Source organism: Tachypleus tridentatus, chromosome 7 (genome assembly GCF_004210375.1).
Source record: "Tachypleus tridentatus isolate NWPU-2018 chromosome 7, ASM421037v1, whole genome shotgun sequence".
In the NCBI taxonomy this organism is placed as follows: domain Eukaryota; kingdom Metazoa; phylum Arthropoda; class Merostomata; order Xiphosura; family Limulidae; genus Tachypleus; species Tachypleus tridentatus.
The window spans coordinates 156,959,325-156,979,362 of NC_134831.1; the positions used below are offsets into that span (position 1 = coordinate 156,959,325).

Below are 20,038 nucleotides of genomic sequence, written 5' to 3' on the forward strand. Positions count from 1 at the left end.
TTGATAACAAAAATTAAAGACCATCCTAGGCTAATAATATATGGAAATAACACAAGTTACAGACTAAACCAAGAAATGTGGTAATAGCGTGTGATATAACTCTGATGAATGTTGATTTTCTTTATTACGGCGGTTACTTGTTGAATATGAACATGTCTTTATAAGTATCCTCAGTGAATATACATTAACAAAAATCCTTGAAATAAACTTATTTTATGAACCAACTGGACAATTGTATGGACTTAAACACTTTTATAGCAACTATGTTGCGAAAACTATGAATACAATTACGCATGCAGAAAGTCAAATGTATATAGATTTCTTTTTTAAATGTTACGTTTAACTTACGAAGGCTGGTACTTTGGTTAAACTATTTCAGTATCATATGGTGTGCGATACGATTAACATAATATGATTTTGTACGCTAAAAAAAAAAAAAGAAAGGCGGGAGAACTGGGTTTAGAACGCCTGAAGTTATTTGTTTTAAGTATAATACTGTTTGACGGATCTCGCCAAATTTCCCTACACCCGTGTCTTTAAAAATATTGCTCAAACAGTTTCTCTCAAAATACAGTTCGTCATCTACTTTTATGGATATCTTCATTGTTTATGTATCCTGATATGAATTTGTCCCACGCCTCCGATATGATCTTCTTGATTTGAATCTTACGTAAGCCTGCGATCGGATCCGTCTTAACCTGAATTGTTTTCTAAACTTACGGTTGCTTTTATCCTGATCTGAATCTTCCTTTCCTTTACAACTGACTGTGAACGTGGATCTGGACATCATGAGTAAAAACATCGATGAAGATGAACGCACAAATAGTGGTGGAAAAAATTACAAAAACACGATTAAAAAATATGACGCTTTATTACAATTTTTCACTAGTAGAAAAACAACTATTGATTAGTTTATAGTAACAATTCTTCTATCCAGTTTCTCTAACTACTTTAGCTGGAAGTTGTTATATAAAACTACTTCAACTACAAGACACCAGATCAACCTAATTTTGTTTAAAGTTACCAGCTCAAACTAATTCAACTACAAGTTACCAGACAAGTTCAAAGTCCTAATCAGGGATTGCAAGAATAAATGTGGTATAAACTAATATCTCTAATCTTACAAACTAGATGATCAGTCATCTTATATCACTCACACAAATAGGCAACCAACGAAGAAGAGAAAAAAAATGTATAACAAACGTGAAAAAAATTAGCTTTGGAAAATACGTATTAGAATTTTCGAAATTCGGGTTTAACAGATATGAAATTAATTCTAGAAAGTTAATGTTTCAACGTATTATTTTTTTAACTTTAGGGGCTATTTTAATCTAAATATCTAGTTTACATTTAAAGTTTTTATCACCTAAACATTTAGTGTCATTATCAACTACATATTTAGAGTATGTTTAGAGTTGTTTTCACTTAAACATTTGGTCTATGTTTAGAGTTTTTATTTAGAGCTACTGTCACCTAAACATTCAGTATACATTTAGTGTTATTGTTAATGATTTACAAGCTCCTGAATGCCACTTTTATAAAATTCTTGATGTTTGGAAAAATGATGGGAGAGAGTAGTTTTGACATCTTCATGTGTTTCAAGCTCTTTTCCACCAAGATAGGTTTGCAAACTTCGGAATAGATGATAATCAGATGGAGCAAGGTCTGGAGAACAAGGAGGATGCGGAAGTTTCTCCCAGTCTAGCTCTTCAATCTTTGCAGATGTGATCCTTACTCTATGGGGCCGTGAATTATCCTGATGTAACACAACACCTTTACGACTGATCAAAGCAGGCCTCTTTCCTTTCAATGCAGTATTCAAGCGCTCTAACTGTTGACAACAGAAGTGAGATATAATCGTTACATTGAGTGGGAGTAACTTAAAGTGGATCACACCAACAATATCCTACCAAACGCTTAACAAGACTTTCCTAGGGTGGAGGTCCATTTTGGGCTGTGCTTTAGCCAGTTTACCTGCACTGAGCCATGTTTTGCGGCGTTTAACATTTTTATAAAATATCCATTTTTCATCTCCAGTCACTAGTCTGTCCAAAAAAGGTGAGTTACGTTCACAAGAGTACAGAGATGTGCAAATGTTCACTCTTGCTCTCACGTTGTCTTCTGTCAAATCATGAGGGAGCCATTTTCAATGTATTGTCGTCTTTCCAAGCTGTTGCAGATGACGATGAACTGTTGAATGGGTTGAATTAAGCTTCTGTGCTAGTTCTTTATCTGTTACACAATCTTCATCAAGTGCAGCCAGCAGCAAGTCATCATTAAACTCAACAGGATGACCTGAATGTAGCACATTACTTAAGCTGTAGTCACCTGATCTGTACTGCTGAAACCACTTTCAACATTTACTTTCATTGAGAGACTCGGCATCATAAACACCTTGAATATTTCGTGTAGTTTCTGCTGCACAATTGCTTTTTTTTTAGACTCATTAAGCATTATATGCCTAATATGCTCCTCAGACACATCCATCTTCATAAAGGTGTATTTAATTAATGATCTGAAAAAGTGGAGTTAGGTTAGTTTCTTTTATTTGTCTGAACATTTTTGTACACGTCCTACTACATATTTTAGTCATTAAAGCCTTCCACAAAGACAGAAATGATGATGCACTTTCTGTATCAAATTTTCAAACATTACTTAAGGGATAACCTGATACTTTTATGTTGACACCAGATATATTTCACTTGACGAAAATGCAAGCTATCGCTTAGGCCTAACAAGGCTTACAGCTTGCTTTTCAAAGTGGAAGATAGATATTTAATATCCTCGTAGAAATACTAACGTCTGAAGTTAATTCTCCGAACTTGAACGGTTTGTATTGTTCAAAATCTATAAATATCCCTTTTCAAATTTTGAGTTTTCCGATTAATAAGCGTTAATCACAATTACAGCTTATGAGGCTTATAGTTTACTGACTGTAGTTGATAAACAATATATTCTATTACTGTCTCTCGACTAGCTTTCATACCAATCATAAGAGATTCTCGAATGTTCAATAATGTTTAAAGACACTCTAGTATTTTCGTAAACCACAAATTGTTGATTCTTGCTCTCAAGAATATTCCACAAATCTAGACAACAGGTGGGACTTGGGCAATGCATATCCAACAATATACGCCACGTGCAATAAACTGAAAACATACATCGGTGTCAAATTAAATATGTAAGAGTAAATTAGTTACACACTCATCTGAACTTTTAAGAGTGCCTTTAAATGTATTATCACCCAACCATTTATGCTTAGAGTTGTTAGTACCTAAATATTTAGTGTATGTTTAGAGCTGTTATGAACTAAATCTTTAAGCTGTTGTCGCCTGAGCATATAGTGTTAATTGAGAGTTGATATCAGTCAGGTATATAGTGTATATTTGAAGTTATTATTACCTACACATTTAGTGTTTGTTTAGAGTTGCTATGACCTAAATATTTAGTTTAAATTTAGAGTTTTTGTAACCTAACCAATTATTTTACGTTTAAAATTATTACCTAAATATTCTATGTACATTTAGAGTTATTGTCTCTTAAATATTTGATTTATTTCGAAAGTTATTATCACTTAAATTTATTTTGTATTAAAATACTCTAATATTAGCAATATTTATTACTGCAACGTTAGCAATGTTATTTAATTATGAAAAAGAAGACTATAACAGTTAATGTTTTCTTATTTCTCTTGACTTTTCTAGGTTTTTCCCTTACATGTAAAAGTTGAATGAGAATGTAAAAAATGTTTGTGTTTGTATTGAATTTTCGTGCAAGGGTTATACGAGGGTTATCTGCGCTAGTCGTCCCTAATTTTGCAGCGTAAGACTAGAGGGAAGGCACCTAGTCATTACCACCCACAGCAAACTTTTGGGCTGTTCTTTTATCAACGAATAGTGGGATTGATTGAACATTATAACGCCCTCACGGCTGAAAGAGCGAACATGTTTGGTGTGAAGGAGATGTGAACCACGACCCTCGGATTATGAGTCGAGCGTCCTAATCACCTGGACGTGCCGGGCCCATAATGTAAGGAAGAGAGTGTAGTTAGTGTACAGTGAATAATCTTCGCAGGAACACTTATCTAACTAGCCCTTTTCTCTTCTTTTATGTAACAAATTTGTTTGAAATTAAGAGCACAAAACTACACAGTGAGCTATTTGTGTTCTATCCATCACGGGTATCGAAAACTGGTTTCTAGCATCGTAAGTTCATGAACACATTTCTGTGTTACTGGAGATCCGCAACTAGAAGAGTGATGCAAAAACATTTTTTGACATACATATCGCAATTTACCTGTTATGTGTTGATTTTGCATCAAATGGCATCAAGTGTATTAGGTAAATCAATAAAAAATTGCCTTAACTATAGTTTTGAAGTGTGTAGAACATTCTGTATTTCATAATTTTAGTAGCAGTGATAAAATATCTCTCTCTCACACACGCAGGAGCAGGAATACACTTTAGAACATTGTTTTTAATTTCAAAAACACATTGGTCCTGAAACTCTTACTATATAATTTGTGATCACATTAGTGTCTTTGTTGCAATGGTACTTATTTTAATACACGATTTTGAATAATACAGAATAATTCTAATCACAGGCACTGATATCTTACAAGTCGATTTGTCTTAGGTCTAGTCTAGTCTTTATTAAATTCAGCCTATATTCGAAAAAGAGAAAAAAAAAACAACACTGTGAATGGTTCTTTTTTTTTTTTTTTGCTTTAGTTTAGTAAAGGGTAGACTTTACTAAAAGTAACAAGGGCAGAACTATCATGGCAAATTGATGCCGTCATAGTGGAAGGTGTGAGGGAAGGAGGCAGAAGAACCATTAAAGATGAAGTCGTTATAGTACCAAAAGTTGTCATCATGGGGCGCGTTGTCAGGGACGCGTTGCTAGACCGCCATAACCTCATAATTCAACCAAGTGTCACATAAAGGAGCAACTAACTAAAAGTAGGCTGAAATTATAGTTCGATACCAGACAGACGGTATAAGTGAATAATATAAGACGAAGTTATTAATGTTTTTGATAACAGTTTATTTTTGTTATATACATACTTAACATCAGTTACTGTAATACTTTTATAATATTAATACTCACTTTTACAGATTGCTAAATGAATTCAATTAGTTTGTAATTATATTACACAAAATATTTAATAATGAACTCTACACAGGCACATTGTACTTTAATTGCTGAAATTTGTTTACGTAATGCTTGCTTGATTAACTTATAACTCAGCATATATTATTACAAAAACAGAATAAAATTAAAGTGCTGCTCAAATGTGTGACATTTCTTTTTACTGAAACTTTTGTTAAAAATAAAGTCAATTATAATTCATTATTGCTACCTATGTATTTACAATATAACTAGTTTTATGGGAAAACTTTTATTAAAATAAAAGTCATTTATAATATATTGATTACTGCTTTGTAAGATAAACCATCTATTCTACAATTTATTTAAAATAGATGGTTCACTTCACAACACAGCAATCATGTTGTGACGCATATCATTTTTGTATTTGATTAGACTGTTGTGTGTGTATTTTCTAATAGCAAAGCCACATCGGGCTATCTGCTGTATCAACCGAGGGGAATCGAGCCCCTGATTTTAGCGTTGTAAATTTGCTGTGCGTTTCTAAAATATAGTGTTACGTATTTTAATTAATTTCAACAATTAAAGTGAATTGTACATATTTATAGTTCATTATTAAACGGACTCGGCATGGTCAGGTGGTTAGGGTGTCCGACTCGTAACCTGAGGGTCGCGGGTTCGAATCTCCGTCACATTAAACATGCTTGCCCTTTAAGCCGTGGGAGCATTATAACGTAGAGGTCAATCCCATTATTCGTTGGTAAAAGAGTAACTCAGGAGTTGGTGGTGGGCGGTGATAACTAGCCTTCCCTCTAGTCTTACACTGCAAAATTAGGGACGGCTAGCGCAGATAGCCCTCGTGTGGCTTTGCGCAAAATTCAAAACAAACAAACAATAATTAAATACTTTGTGTATCATAATTACGGTCTAATTGAATTAATTTAGTAATCTGTAAGAGTGAATATTATAAAAGTATTATAGTAACTGATGTTACTGATGAACTACCTTGCCAGTTATAGTGAAATAGACTTGGTATTTTTAACATTATGTTTTTTCTACATCTGTATATTTTCTTAAAAGATGGTTAGTGGCTTTGAATATCAATGACAAACGTGTGTTATATATATTCGCAGAATACTGTTTTGTACTTTATCTATAAAGTGAAATAATCACTTTTATTACCAGTGATATTCTTTGTATATTTGAAAAACAACGAGGCTTAAATATTCGATGAAGTTTTTATCGATGTAGTAAGAAATATGTGATGCCCTCTTCAATGTGACTAATGAGCAAAGGTCGTAAAGTGAAATATCTCACAGTCCTATATTGTATGTGTGACGCTCTACAAACAGTATTGTCTTAATGTCAGTGCCTACAATGATCGTGTCTGAGCTTTGTAATTCTTAAATATCTATTTCCAGATTGTATACATACAACTAGCTATTAATATCTTAGCTTTAGACAGTCTGAAAGTTCTGATATTTTAAGTAATATCCTTTATCATCCGTGTGTGTTTGTTGGTGACGTTGATATCTCCAAAGAGAAAGCTTTACATGTGATCACGTGCTGTCACAAATAACTGTCTATATTGTAAACATCAGATATGGGAAACATGTAGAAATTTGTATGTGCGTTTCAAGATACACTGTCTGAAAGTTATAGTATTTTAAAAATAAGTAATAAGTAACTCGTTCATTTAGCTGCAGAAGTGATAATTAGTTATGTATAATTTGTGAAACAGTGTTCTACATCAGATTATCTGAAAGAAGCCATAAACAGTTTAGATATGTATTCCATTGTATCACAAGTTTTGTATACGTTTACCAGAGATATATGGCTATGCAGAAAATGGATGAATACAGTAGGTGAATCAATTATTATTTTTACTACAGATAATGAATTTTAACTTAATGGAATTTAAACGTTGAAAACTTGTAATGTCACAGTATATTTGTTAAAATCCTACGGTAATAACAGTGATTAAGTAAATGTGAAAGTCCATCTTTGTAAAACATGCATAAATTATTCTATGATAAAATAGGAAGAGTGTCATTGCATAATAAAATGTTGTACAAAGTAAATTGTTTAATTATTGTAGGATATTGCTCTGTTAGGGCGATTTAAACCTACAGACATGTATTGTGTGCGTGGTGAAACGAATATAATAACTTTGATCATGTTATGTGACATATTGTTTTTGATATTTTATTATATCACTGAAAATTTTTAATCATTTGAGTAAGACATAGTCCTTTTGGGATAGAAAATTTAATTATCTGATAAATTAGCATTACGTATTTTTATGACCAATTAATTATAACTGATTCAATTATAAATGAATTAGTGTTAAGCATCATTTTAACCCTTTTTTATTATGGGTTGGATGAAATCCACCCAGTTCGTAATCACGAAAAAAAAAAAAAAAAAGTCCATAGGAGTAATTATACTATGATGCAGGATAACATAACCAGATAGCACCCCGCTGGCACAGCGGTAAGTCTACGAATTTATAACCCTAAAAGCAGGGGTTCGATTCCATTCGTTGGACTCAACAGATAGCCCAATGTGACTTTGCTATAAGAAAAGCACACACACAATACAATTATATGTTTACAAAATTTTGCAGATTTTTAGTAAAAATTATTAAATATTCGGTTTTAAAATTCGGTAGTAAGATATTTTAGTTAAAGATTTTTTTCGTAAATATTTTTTTCAGAATGTTGACCAGTCAACATGCAGCGTAATTTTCATTTTGAGATTAAAAATACTATTATGCATCAGACTATTTTTAAATTTTACTTGTGAAATATTTATAGTCTCGAGATAATTATCAAATATTTTAAGAAAAAAACTTTCTATTTTAAATATTATTTTCACTATCAAATAAGAATCTTAATACGCATTCGACAGATTTGACGGATCTTGTAACCAACATAAAAATAGGAACTAAATATAAATTGTGCTTTTTTCTTCCTAGAATAACTACAAATTGCAATTCTAAAACACAAATATTTAATCTTAATAGGTTAAATGTCATAACATTATATATTTACATTTATGATGTTAGAAAAACACGTAAGTCCAGGAAGTCTTGATAGAAATGAATAAGAACACTGTAACTTGTTCGTTGGTTAAAGAGTAGCCCACAAGTTTGCGGTAGGTGGTGATGACTAGCTGCCTTTCCATTAGTCTTACACTGCTAAATTAGGAACGGCTAGCACAGGTAGCTCTCTTGTAGCTTTGCGCGGTATTCAAAACAAACTCAGCCTCCCAGTGGTTCAGCGGTATGTCTGCGGAATTACAACGCTAAAAACCAGGTTTCGATACCCGCGGTGGGCAGAGCACTGAAGGCCTATTGTGTAGCTTTGTGCTCAGTTCAAAACAACAACAGCTACAAAACAAAATCATATAATACATGTCTCTACAAGAATATAATTAATTAATTAATTAAATCATTATAAAAAGGATGGTTAGCACTAATTTATTTATAACTAATGTCTCTTAAAGAGAACGCTTAGTACTAGTAAATTTACAATTAATTAATTAAATAATTTATAATTAATTGTCCAAAAGAGAACGCTTTACACTAAGTAACTAAAATTTATAATTAAATTACCCTGAATAGGATACTAATAAATTAGTTAATCCTAAAAAAGGACACTGAACGATAATTCATTAGTTAATTAATAAATATATAATTCTACCACAAAACAGAGAACGTGTTTATAGGCAACCATTACTGATACAATACATGTTTTAACAAAAATATAATTAATCACAAATTCGATAGTTAAATTAAATCATCCTAAAAAGGATTCTTGGCGTTAATTCATTTGTAATTAATTCGTCCTTAACCCTATTGTCACAGATCAGAGAGCATGTAATCATGTTTGTTAATTCGCATTTAAAATTTTATTCATTAAGTTTGATATCAAACTGTAGATTATAGTTCAACTTTTTCATATTATACATTAATTATTTTTAATTCAAAAGTAAATATTTAAAAACACGCCTAAACATCGATTTTTGTGTGTCATGTGGTATGTTGAATACAGCACTGATTCAAATTAGATATATCTGATGCCAAAATATAAAGTCTATAGTTTTGTACGAATTAGGAACTAAAATTACCAATATTTATAAACCGGAATACAAAATAAAAACCTTCTATCTTTGCTATATCAGGAGATCACTAATGTACTGAATCAAACACAGTGCCCTCCCTAGTCGCCTCCTTCCTTTTTTGGAACCGGTCCTTTATTTACACTTAATTCCATATATGACATATGAAAAACCCATTGAAAGCTCACAGTGACCCACAAGAGGTTATCCTAATCAGTTTCAAATATAACGTCTCTTTTCTCCTTTCTGGACAAACCTTCGTGCTGGTAAGTTGAGTCTTTAGCCTGTTTGATTTTTATTTTAACTATATACAGCTCCATTACCAAACTACGTAAATTATAATGGATTTCTATTATATTGATGTAGTAATTTATTATTTTTTGGTTATTCAAATATATATATATATAACCTAAAAATAGTTATTTCGTTTCACATCCTTCACGTGCGAAATTTCTTAAGGTTTAGCACCCTATGATAAACGGCAACCGAATACAAAGGTCGCAACTAGAAAAGATAATTGTTTGGTTTAGTTATTTATTTACTCATCTATGTTTTAAGAACACTCAGTTTAAAATCTTTTCTTGTAACTACTAATAATGTATATACATGTATAATGTATTGTAACTGAAATGTGATTTTGTCTTTTACAAAATAATAGGCCACTAAAACAGGTCACTTTGTAAAGACTAAATGTCTTTGATAACATAACCCTCTCTCCTCTGAACCTTCCCTTGAGGCAGCCAACCAGCGTGAGGTGTCATCCTCTTTCTGCGATACTCCCTGACTTATTACTATCGTACTTAATTAAATCTATACTTTATTATAACCTAACGTTAAACCTTTTCTAAATACTAAGATAAGTTTTTAATATGTTGTTTTTTAAAACAAATATCTACTAAAGTGTATTTACATGCGTCTTTTGTTCACATTTGTTGAAATAAAATGCGAGTGCATGTGCATTTATATAGTAAGGTGTATATGCATTTTCAAGACAGGTAAAAACTGAACATTAAAGGGATTCTGCTAAAAAAAAGTACAACTCTCTTAATACTTTGTATTCGTGTAAGAATTTCTTTTTATTTGATTTAAACCAAGTACATTGGTCTGTATTCACAGCCGGCATTCGAACCACACATTTTATCATTGAAAGTCCGTAAGCTTACCGCTATCCCACCTGAAAACATTGGTGTTATAAGCTATATGGCATAAATTATTTCGAAGATTAATGTTATACTTTCTAAAACCGTGAATGTGTCTAAACTCAGCTTAGGTTTTCTTTTCAAATATATGTATAAACTAATATTCAACAAAGCGTTAAAATACTTAAGTAATTTGATGTAACATTTCGAATTTCTCCCTTTTGTATTCATTGGTGGTGAGAAACACTTGCAATATATTTGATTGTATGATATGTAACTATATCATTATGCAATAACTTAATGAATTCCAATTTTAAACCATCTTCTTGTAGAAGTAAGTATTATGTGTAACGAGCTGTAAATCACGTATGATAGCAATAGAAGGTATTAGATAATGTAGGTTTCCTCTACTAAGACAAAGACATTTTTGAAAACAATAATGTTCATGTTCCCTTTCTTCTGAGAAAATTAAACGAACAATAAAAAATTCTGTGCGCTACTACACTTCGTTGGAAGAAACTGGTTTAACAAGTTAATACGATGAACGGTGGAACTGCTTTAAGCATTAATTACAGGATGTCTTAAAAATAACAACCAATCGACAGTTCACTATATAATATTTTATTCCAAACCACAGGAAACTGTTCTTCTCGTAACCACAGTAACTACATTGCATGTCCTAGATATACCGCTATTTCCTGTTAATTCTGTGTATTAAAATGTGTAGTCATGGGAATTGACGTTTAACAAACCCTCAGTTATTTCATAGAACACGTCTCTTGTTATTGTGGGTGAAGTAGCAATAATCGTTTTTTAGTTGCTTTACCTTTTGTCTATATTAAAATGTCAGCCACGGTAAACTAAGATCTTTTTCTCTGAGATGAAGTCCTTTACGAGAGTTCTTAATCAATTTAAGAATGATTGTATGTGTCCAATGCGTTTGTGTGTTATTGTAACCAATGGTATTTCAGGAAGCTCTCAATATGTGGGTTTTCCTCTTGTCATATACATTGGACATGTTTAATAACTGGATTTAAATTGCTAAAAGGATTTTGTGTTTTTTCTCTAACACTGCACAAGGAATGTACAATCACCTTTTTGTTATCAATGATTGAGAAGCCAAGAGGATGATCTCACTACAATATATTCGGCGTACGTCTGACTTAAAAAATGCAATTCCGGAAATATCTGATATGTTGTGTTTAACAAGATGTTAAAGGTGACCTAAGAAGGTCGAAATGTTGTTCTGAACTTTATTTTAGTTAAAATTTAAATAACTATATCAGCCGTTTTGAGAATACATTTTTACTTCAAGTGAGTTTCTCTAAATCACGAAATGCTGAGTTTCTTACGGAGAAAATATGTAAAGCCTGAGTAAAAAACATTACGATTTGTGCTAACACGGCAGATGGCTTTCTCGGACATAAGATCGATAACGATAGAAACATATATATGATGTACCGGAACCGAGTAAAGTAATCTTTAGGCATGTTGTTGTTAAATTTAGAAACAAAAGTTTACTCTTTCTGTAGTTAATAATAGATAACCTGATATTTGATATCAGAATTTTTATTTTCGCTTTTAGGTTTGACATTACTGCTATAGTGGGTAACAACAAAACATATATTGTGTATACAGCCAATACCAAAACATAAGTACTGTATAGAGCATAGAAATGTAAAACATATATGTTGTATACGGCGTAGCAATATAAAACATAAGTATTATGTATAGTATAGCAACAAAACATAATTATTGTATTGATGATAGTAATGCAAAACATGTGTACAGTTTAGCAATATAAATATTATATACACCGTAGCAACAAAATATCAATATTGAGAATAACACAGCAACACAAAACATAAATGTTTAATATAGCACGACAACATAGATCATAAATAAGTAATACAGTATAACAAATACTGCTTACAGCATAGTGACAAAACATAAATATTATATGCAGCATAGCAGCTAAACATAAACATTATACATATTATACCTCAATTTTGAGTAGCAAAAATATAAATGGAATGTAAAACACAGTAAAACATACTTAAATGCAACAACAAAACAATGTGAAAGTGTTTATAGTAACATTGTGGTGGTGTCTATCTTTATCAATACTCACCTAACTCTAATTACTAATTAGTTGCTATCTGTTAGCTCTCTTCATGTAAATCGTTCAAACATATCTAGGCCTCTTCCACGTTGCAAAATGCTTCCCTCTCTCCTATATAATGAGATATTTTGTATTTTACAGCAGCTTACGTTTCTCTCACTAATGTGATCAGCGAGAAGTTTGTATACGTGCCGTTTAGATTTCTTTAGGTGAGACCTTTGTAGGATAACGTGTTTACAGTTGATTGAAACATGTATAACTTTCTACGTAGAGTTGAAACGTGGAGAACCAGTCTCCTGACCTAAACAATGGGAGCTCCAATTCTGTTTGTGGTGAGGTTTAGCACGCGCTATTCAGTGTTAGCTAAAATTGTCTCTTACCTTGTACTTAGTTAGATCAGAAGCGTCCGCACGGAAAGATTTTGTATTTCAAATGCTTAAAATATAAGATAATATTTATAGATATGTCCACTATAGATAAAAATTCAATATAAAGACACATTGAGAATTTTACATCAACCACCTTGCGACACAAAAATTAAGTATTGTGAAGATTCACTAAAACACGGTGATCTGGAACTTCATTAAGACACAGTACTAAATAATATATACATATAAAAACGATCGATACCTAACAATGGAAGAGAAAGAGAAACCAGTGAACCACAGTTACTAGGTTGTTGCTCATGGTTTACAATCTTCACTAACGTAGCATTGCTTTTGTTTTTGTAATCTATGTAAATAAACATCAGTAAGAGTGCGTTCCTTACACGTTTCCACATTTCTTGATCAATTAACACTAAACTTGACACAGTGATATAGGATGATATAAGAAAGGTCATGGGAAGCCTACCCCCCTCCAATTTCATATCTTATTTCGGAAAACTACCAATGTTGTATATCCCTCAGCATTAGAATAAATTATGTAACCAATATTGTCAGAATTCTTTAAAACAGTATCTATTTTTATTGCTCTTTTAATGCTTATCATGTTAAGAATAATAAAAAAGCAATTTCTAACCTATGTTACAAACGAGCTTTTTATTTCACTCGATCAATGGACGGTTACTTGAGATAGTGTGTTATAATTTAAAAACATTAACCTGCATTCTGAGCGTAAGCTTCTAATCATATGAAGTAATCCGAGTTTGATGAGCCTTAAATATTTAAACTTATATCCTAGAATGAGCGTTGGGATAATTTTCTTTTTATGCAAGCGTGAAGCTATATGATACATTTACACCCAGATAACGTCTATGGGTTATCTATAATTTGATCTTTTTTTGTTTCATCACGCGCACGACAATTATCCTGTCACTTTCGATGACTTTGTTTCGTTCACGCAAGAACAAAATAAGCGAGCAAATTATTGGAATGGAATTTTCAACCATAGAACACCTTTGAAAATGGCAGTATATTCTTCGGGCCCAATCTATAATGATCTGTTACATTAACCGTACTGTACATTTTGTAGCATTATAAGCAGTAAGGACCATTAACTCATACTTTAGTCATGGAATAATCTTCAGAAATTTGTTCTTTTTTTGTGATATGGAGGAGTTGAGTCAATAGCATTATTGTGTTCTAGCATTTATTCTTTCTATTGGACATATGCTACATTTAAATTATTTTCCAAGTGATAAGAATAAAAGATCACTGAAAAAAATTCAAATTAGAACGAAACATTTAAGTACAGATTTTTGATGTTAACACGTGGTTGTCATTTCCACTCTGTCGATGTAATTTAGTGATGTAAAATCTTTGGGATATTCCGCGGTGTTTATAACTATTACTAGTTTTCAAAGGTATTCATTTAAAATGTCACTCACGTATTGAAGAAAATAAGAAAATTTGCAGTAATAAACATACACAATGCAACTAACTAGGAAAACTATTTATTAATAGTTGAGCCTTACATATGTGGAATTTGGTGAATTTGCGGAGAATTACCTGTTACAACTACCAGGGGAACAAGAAGATTATTAAGTGGACGTTTCAGTGAACATACTAAAAGTTAGCCCAAACAAACGTGCTACACATCATTTTCACTCTCGTAACCATAATATCTAGAAATCCAATATACTAGAATTAACTAATTCTCAACAAAGAAGAAAATTAATTTTTCTTCAATATAAAATAAAGTTTCAATCTACATTCATCAACCAGGTAACATCAGCGAAAAATATTTCACTTTTGTGTCTTCTCATTGCAACATTTTTATGTGAAGGAAAAATTTCAAACGTTTCATGATAACAGCTTTTAGCCAAGATATTTCAGGTGTTACTGTGCTGTCTTTATGAAAATTCAACCAATACCGATTAGCCAAGTGGTTTAATTGCGCTATCAGAAAACCATATTATGTTGTTGAAGGTTGATTAAAAAGAAAAACTTTCTTTACTTTACGAGCGATCGAAATGACGTACCCGTTTAAAAATATTCTTTCTTACTTTATATAATCAATAAGCAAACTAAAAACAAACTATTTATTAAAATTATATGTTTATGGCTTTTGTCGTTTCATCGTCCGTTTTTTTTTTATTTTTGTAAGCATCGTCTGTGCTGTGTAATATGTTACACGGAACCCTTAAATAGTTCATTTAATCCTAAACGTATATAGTCACACCGGGTAACAAATGTCATGTGCTTAAACGATTTATCAAAATAGATGTATAGAGTACATCAGAATGTTTTTATTTTACATTTTAATACTCATTGTTCACCTAGTGGTGCAGCGGTAAGTCTGCAGACTTCCACCCCCAGAGAGCGGGTTTCGATACTCCTAATGAGCACATGTGTAGTTTTGTGCTTAATTTGAAATACAAGCAACCTTTTCTTATCGTGATCCATTTAAGAACACAAATAGTTTTACTGTTTTTCGAATTTTACAAAGTGTATTTTTATTTTTTCCTCTATTCTCCTTTGAATAAAAATAGAAATTTTAAAAAAAGCAAAGACTGTTTTTCCGATAATAAACGCAGATAAACAAATTCGGCAATGCAAAAAAAATTACTCTCTGTTCCCCGTCTATTTAAAATTTCTTTGTTTTTTGGGATATAGAGTTCTGATTTTTATCGATATATAGCCTTATAGTTACCACTGAGCTACTTGGTGAAATTTACTTATAAATTTCATGGATCTTCCTATATTTTGAGTCCGTGAGACACAATAATCTTCCACAAAAGTGTAAGATTTTCCCTTTGACTTATTTGAATATTACTCTGGAAATAAAGATGTAAAAATGTGGGTCTGTAACCAATATTTCAGTGGTGACGATTCTTTACGGCTGATTAATTTAAATTTGACACTAGGTACTCAGCCTTGACTAATTCTTTAAAGATAATTTAATCCATATGTGGTGGTATTCCAGATTGAATAATTTAGGCTTAACATCAGGCACAAATCTATGACGGATTTTTTAAAGATACTTTACTCTAGAGGTTATGATATTCTAGACTGAATATTTAAGTTCTAAAACCAAAATAAGCATTCAGCTATGAATGCTTTTTTAAAGATAACTTAATCCATAGGTTGTGGTATTCCAAATTGAATAATATGTGTAGGGCGCAATTTATAATGTTTAGAAACATAGTTCAGTAGTTTGTAATTAATTGGTAGACTTTATAATGCTGTAGAAATATTAACTCTTCAGTCTTTAAACCAAAAAAAATTGTATCTTTACTAAAAACTTACTTGGGATTTTGAAGATATTTTAACAAAGTATAGGGATAAAGAAAAGAAGGAAAGAATTAATAATTTTAAATACAACTACACAGTGCTGGAACAGCGATAAATCTACGGATTTACAGCACTAAAATCAAGGGTTAGATTTCCCTCGGTGGACACAGCAGATAGTCGGATATCGCTTTGCTATAAGAAAAAAACACACACACACTCAATTTCAATGACGCTATTTACACGATTACTAGTTTCGTGTATGTTGTTAAAGGTGACCATAGTCTATGCAAGTAAGGCTAAAGAGCGTGACTTTACATAATTAGCATAATTTTCTATGACTATCAGGGTAGAAGAACGTTTCTCTACGTTCGATAGCTACAACTACGACGCTAGCCTGTGTACTTTAATGTAATTTTGAAACGCCTTCCGTTTTTGGTTTTGGTTCGACATTTGAAAACATCTCTTAAAGAGACTGTCTCAAAACAAGAGAATTTCTTGTTGACAAGTGATATCTAGAAAGAGAAATAAATACTAAACCTAACCTAGATAAATTAACTTCTATTGTAAACGAAAATGCAATTAATTCATTCTTCGTATAATTGATTCTCAGTACATATTAACATATTTATTAAATTTTAAAGAGAGATCTAAATGCTCGAGCACTATCTAAAACTGATATCTACAAATACAAAGGTGCTTAATACACGTACGGCTTTCAGAGACGAAATGATGGTCTTGGACAAACACTTGAATCACAGTAACAGAAATATATATTTACACTTATAGTACGTTTTATCTAGCCTGGTTTCAGAATAGATTAACAGAAAGTGTAGAAGTAAGGAACTTAGGGTAATATATCGTTAAACAAAGGGGAAGGATAAAGTTATATTCTTAATACCTTTATTGCTTCAATCTGTTTATGAGGAATAATTATTTCCAAAGTATTCGGATATATCAATTATATGGAGGCAAAGGCGAACATATTTATCAGTGGGTAGCAACAGCTATGATGAATAAAAATAGTTCTTAACAGTGTATTTAACGGAACATAATAAATATATGTTATTACCATGAAGATTAATTACCTAAAAACATCTTAAGTTTGGTTAATAACTTCAACACAAAATGAAAGTATGGAGCTGTTGGAAGTATTAAAGAAAGTATAGAATAAATGTTTTGACGTCAAGCCTGTGGTCGATGGTGCCAGAAAGAAATATCCTATGTCGTATTACAATATCTTTACATTGTTTTAACATCAACTTGTTGTGTCTGGTTGTTACTTAAGAAAGAACGCAGCTTTTAATGAGAAAATTTAATTTGTTTATGAGAGTTACTGAATGTTTGGGAAGCACCCAACATTACATTAGCATAATGTTCTTCTTACCTACGTTCTTTACTTCTAGGCAAAATTAATTTAATCTGGAATCTTTCGATTTTGACTGAGTAAACACAACATACGTTATTTATTGTAAATAAGAAACATTAAATTTTGTCATACAATTTTCGACTCTTAGATTGAAAATAATTATATAATATTTTTTATATTATTTTCCCTCTGCAAAAACGAAGACACGGTCGTATCTCGTTTCACATAGTTATATATAACTTGTATAATGGACTTAGGTTAATATATTCATTTTATTTATTAAAAGACTTACCTTCCATAGTTGACTCTTGACAAAGTCTCTGATTCTTTTTTGATAAATAATAGAATGAATGATTCTCGTGGAAATTCCTTCTCTGTGTGTACTTTATAACGCTGCAGAAACAGTTGATTTACTGTCACTTCTCTTCCTGCTAAAACGATTGGTTTATTTATGTTCTTCTTGCCGTGAAAACTGCCAGATAAACTTTTTTCTTAAGACTTCTTTTAAAATGTTTGTTGCTAAACACTTTTGCTGCTGAAACACATCTTGATTCTTAACAGTCCTTTTGCAGCTAAACAGCTAGTTTATTGATAACTATCTTGCTTTGAATACAGCTGGTTTAACAACAATTATCTCGTAGCTAAACAGATGGATTATTAATAATCTTGTGTCGAAAACAGTTGGTTTATTAGTAATATTCTCTTGTTGGTGAAACAACTCATTTATTAATATATTTAGCTGCTAACTCTTGTTGAGGAAATAGCTCGTTTTTTAATACCACTTTCTTGCTAATACACTGCTCGTTTTAGTCAGTTCATGACTATGTTTTCAATACACAGTGATATATAACGTTTCGACAAGAATAAGATGACGTTTTGAGAGCTTCGTAATGTAACGCTGAGAGTCATTGAATCCTATGAATGATTTAACCTAAATAATTTTGAACTATTTTACAATTTAATGATGCAATTAATATAATTTTACAAAGGAAAATAATTTGACTAACGTGATGAGTTAATATGCAATAGAAATCAGTTGTAACATTTCCTGTCAGTTTTATAATGGATTATTTTGTATAATAGCGTTTTAAAACATCATGTTAAGCTAATAACTAAAACAGTACATTTTAAACTTTAAAGTAACGAAATTTGTGACAGTAAATAAATTATAATAACCTTTGAACCCTGCCTTTAAATACTTTTGCAACAAATGTAACAAACAATTATTACATTTTCGTTTTTTAAGGCTGTTTTACTTTCTTTTACAATGCATTCATTGAAAAGTTTGACGTTCAAAGTGTTAAACTACAATTACAATTTTCTAAAAACATCGAGGAACAAAATGATAAGTTATTAGATTAAACGTATGACCAGAAAATTCTTTAGGAGAACGATCTCTCAGTGCTCAAACGCGAACACTCTCAAACTTTTTTAACTATCTTACAAGAGACGTCATTAATTGTTAATAAACATAAAACAATTTACTTGTAAGAACTAGCTGCCGTTAGTGTTTTCTTGTGGTTGTTTAGTTATCATATGGTAGAAGGGTTAAAGTATAAATCTGTTTTTCTTTTTAATTTGACGTCACGAGAAACGAGAAACGGGATTATAAACATTTAGTTTTAAGCTTGTGAATTTGAATAGCATAAAAATATCACCTGGTGAATAGTAGGTTATTCCAGAAAACAGGGATAAGTTCCAACCTTTGTAACACTTGTTAAAATGATATCTTCTTTTCATGCATTTTTAAGACCATTTGAAAAGTATTAGGAAGACACATCAGCAGGTAGTAGATTCGTCTTACATTCGTTGATTCTACTAATAGCTTCGCTTGTAAAGAAGGAGGTTCGTTCATTTTGTCTCCTTCAACCGCAGTGGAGTCGATCACCGCGGTCTGGAATGTTTACCTTGGAAGCTTTAATTCCTGGAAATTTTTGATTACGTAGGGGATAGAAAAACTCCTCAATCAAGCAATCTAAGCTAAGCCTAGAAATTTAAAAGTTTAATTCACATTAAAGCAAGATCACCAAACGTTTGAATGTCTATAGAATTATTCAGTAATGAGGCTTGTGTTAAGGGTGTTCTAAGGACAAACACGACAGTTCTTCGCCCTGGCAGCGTTCCAGTCTTTTCTCCTTGCTACATGTCGTGAGAACTAAACCTGCTGCAGCGACTTCGAAATGTCTTTACTGCGCATGTTTACCAAGAACTAGCTTCAGTATGGCTGTGAACAAACAACGAGAACAATAGATTTGCTGAGTGTTAGTTATAAGCACGTTGTACAAGTGATTTTGTTAATGAGGATTACCAAAACAAATGAGGATAAAAGTAAGAAATGTAACAGAGAATCTTATGAGTGTAAGGAGTTAAAACAGTACGCCATCTAGTATGGAAAACTGAATCAAGTAAAACATCATTTTGTTGTTGTTGTTCTAGCGTAAAGCTGCACAATTAATGATCTACCTCTGACTCTCGAGGAGCCCAGGATATATTAGTGTTGTATGTTCGT

At 31.7% G+C, this 20,038-nt stretch overlaps 1 protein-coding gene across 1 annotated transcript in view; it reads right to left on the reverse strand.

The window, feature by feature from the left end:
- Nucleotides 1-19,684, reverse strand: part of LOC143256986 (catenin delta-2-like) — a 142,189-nt gene extending 122,505 nt beyond the window's left edge. The window contains exons 1-2 of the mRNA XM_076514996.1: nucleotides 19,188-19,684; nucleotides 17,822-18,444 (exon numbers count right to left, since the gene is read on the reverse strand). The gene's annotated coding sequence lies outside the window, so the exon portion shown is untranslated. The remainder of the gene's footprint in view (nucleotides 1-17,821; nucleotides 18,445-19,187) is intronic.
- Nucleotides 19,685-20,038: the final 354 nt, after the last annotated feature.